Raw genomic sequence first — 3,261 nt, 5'->3', positions numbered from 1 at the left:
TGAGTTTGGATACAATTATGTGGGGCATTGCTTGAATTATGGTGCGATACTTGGTGAATTCATTTGGTTATTGGCGCATATCATTGAAAGAAAGCCTCGAGAAACAAGTTACTTGGAACTAGAGAAAATGGCATGTACGAGGTTATTTAAGCATCATGGAAAGCATGTTCATTCATCAAGAGTTAACTCTAGTTTGCTAGAAAAAGGAAAAAAGGTTCATATGCTTTTCTTGGAGTATCCGATAAGCTCTCAACATAGTTCGAGTTTGTGGTTCTATGCATACGCATTGCGTAATCATATAAAGAGTGCTTCAATTCTGAATTCAATGACGTCAATACAAGTTCATTCAAAGTCTATGAGGATCCATTCCGTTTTGGAAGGCAAGGCATTAAAAGAAAAAATTGAGGCAATCATCTTGACTCCAAGTCCATTCAACATCCAATATATTACATGTTCATTATTCTTGTTCAAAGGCTATTACAACATGAATTGAAAAAAAGAAAATCCTTTACAAAATATATATTTATCCAAGAGTCCAAATGTCATGTTGTCACATTACAAACAGAAATCTAAACATGAGAGATATTATGTTGTTGAACTTCATGTCACGGTCTAGATACAAGTCGCCTCAATGTCGCCTACGCTCTTACAAGTCCTTCATGTGCAAACATCAACTCCAAGCCTCCTCATTCAAGCTTGCCGTCTTCACCACATTATTCCCAAGCGGCGCATCCTTGCGACAATTCTGCTGCTACCTGAAAAAAATACCAATGCTGCCATATCAGAATTTATTCTAATTATAACTGACTGCAATCTTCATGTCTCGAACCTATCTATCATCAAGAAAATCCAAACAATACAAACTAAATGCAAAATCATAGTCATATACCATTCAGCCCTGTACATTTCAAACTTGATCCCTAATCCATTTCTATCCACTTCCAGTTTTTAACAGTTAACAGAAATTACAAACTAGCTTCTCATTTCCCAACTATCTAACTTTAACCAATTTTCAATTCCGATAACCAATTCAAACCTCAGTCCGAAACCCATCAAAATCGGGCCACATACATTCAGCATAACAAAAAGCCTAACAAAAGCCACATCATATATCAAAAAAACCAGTTTCAGAATAAACCAACACAGTTCCAATCCAATACACACACACTTCAACTCTAACAGGATTCCCTAACTCCTAACCAACTCTCAAACCTCCTAACAGTTTCATTAACTCCAAACAGCTGCTGCAAATTACAGAAGAAAAGTCCAAACAGTTACTATCCTAACAATCTATAACCACATCTCCAAACCAGCCCTGTGCACCATTAAACCCTTCGAGCCATGTTCGACATAACCTCTTAATTAACCTAACAGTAGTCTCTAATTAACACCATGCTACAAATCAACCACCATTCAGATTCCTAACAGTTTCTAACAACCTCTAAACCATGAACCAAACCGAATCTCTAACAGCTTATAACAGAAAACTAACCCACTTCAGTTACCCTCAAAAACCCCATATATACATAACCAGTCCCAACAGTTTTTTTTAATTGATCTTCCTATAACAGTTTTTGAACTATTCTCTAACCATATATCTGAACCCTTAACAGAATTTCCATCTATTTCTAGCAACCAACTTCCAAACATATATATAACTAACAACTAACTGTTTTGTTTATCTAATAACCTCTAACAGAAATCAGTTACATATACTAACCACCCTAACCAACTTTGTAACTAATTCTCAACCATCTAACTAACATAACAGAAAAAACAATTTATAACTAACCTCTCTACCAGGTTCAATCTTCTCCATCGAATGTATAACAAACTGCTTCAATCAAAGGCTGAGATGCATCCACAACCAACTCTCCAACCTCCTTCAACTTCTATAAAATCAGAACCACCACACTTCAGTTAGTCCTCTTCACCATTTTCTCAATTCATCATCTTCTTCTCTCCACCATTCCATTCTTCACTTCTCTTCTCACTCTCTCCACCATAATCATCTCATTTCAGCCCTTCACTTCCATAACCACCTTCAATCTTCACTCTCCACACAATCTTCTTCACTCTGAATCTCATTCATCATCATCTTCCATTCTCCTCAATTTCTCAAACTATCATCTTCAACCTTCATCTCTACCACAACATCAACGCACCAACAACAATCATCACCTATCCACTGTTCTTCTTCAAAAAATCTGCAGAACAATAACGATAACAAGATTCAGAAACTTCATCCATCTCCATCTTCGTCATCAATCTCAACGTAACAACATGGCAGAAAACGAAAAGAAAGGGGAAGATCGTAACAGAAAATGAATGTTGCAACTAACCTCTTGAAACTTCAATGTTCAACTTGATTCTCCTCTCAATTCACGATTTCCACATACTGTCCTTTGAATCTTCCTCCATCATGATACATCGACCTTCAATCATCACTCTATCATTGTTCAACCGAACCTTGGTCCATTTGGAAATTACATTCAACTATCTCTGTTGTAGACAACGATCGCAAGAAAAATCTTCAAGCTCTTCTCTGCATAAATCGCGCGTCACATCTTCACCAACGGACAACAACAAGGCGGAAAGACGAAGAATTAGAAGGGAAGAAGTGTGAATCGACACGGAGAAGCTTCGATCGGGGTTGAATGAGAGGATCGTCGCCGCTGTTGGTTTGATCGACGGAGAAGAAGAGAGGAACCTCGCCGGAGAGGGTGACACCGGCGCCGCCGTTCGTTCGCGAGAAGGGAGAAAAGCATTTCAGAATTTGAAGCGACTTAACTCGTAACCCTAATTCCCTTCTATTTTCTTTTATCCATTTAATTGTTTTTTATTCTAATTATTATTATGATAATAATAAAAATGGACCAATCAATCTCTGAGCCTGAAACGTTGCCGTTCACACCCTGGGCCCAGCGCCTTTACTATTTGCACCCATTTATTTAGTTTGCACCCCCCTGCATCTCTTTATTTTACTAGTTAATTTTAGACTTTTTGTTAAGTAATAAAAACACAATAAAAGTTAGTAATCTTCTTTTTAGACTTTTAACACAATTCTTGACATATAATGATCACAAAAAATATTAGTTTAGGCTATTATTGTAATTCTTTTGCTTGATTAGAATTCTTGTTTTTGTCATATAAAAATCATAGAAACAATAGTATTTTAATTCGATTTTTGTACTATATTTTACATCTTTTGCTTCCATGCTTTGTACTATATTTCAAGTCATCTTTAAATCATTTTGTACT

At 36.5% G+C, this 3,261-nt stretch overlaps 1 long non-coding RNA gene across 1 annotated transcript; it reads right to left on the bottom strand.

The window, feature by feature from the left end:
• Window positions 1-413: 413 nt before the first annotated feature.
• LOC131644846 (uncharacterized) lies at window positions 414-2,814 on the bottom strand. Its single transcript, XR_009296728.1, has 3 exons — window positions 2,343-2,814; window positions 1,793-2,207; window positions 414-755 (listed from the first exon to the last, which is right to left on the bottom strand). It is a non-coding gene; the product is annotated as an uncharacterized LOC131644846 (long non-coding RNA).
• Between the last annotated feature and the right edge of the window lie 447 nt (window positions 2,815-3,261).

The sequence above is a fragment of the Vicia villosa genome, linkage group LG1 (genome assembly GCF_029867415.1).
Source record: "Vicia villosa cultivar HV-30 ecotype Madison, WI linkage group LG1, Vvil1.0, whole genome shotgun sequence".
NCBI classification, from domain to species: domain Eukaryota; kingdom Viridiplantae; phylum Streptophyta; class Magnoliopsida; order Fabales; family Fabaceae; genus Vicia; species Vicia villosa.
Note: the sequence above shows the minus strand (reverse complement) of the source record. Positions and strands in the feature narration are given on the sequence as shown.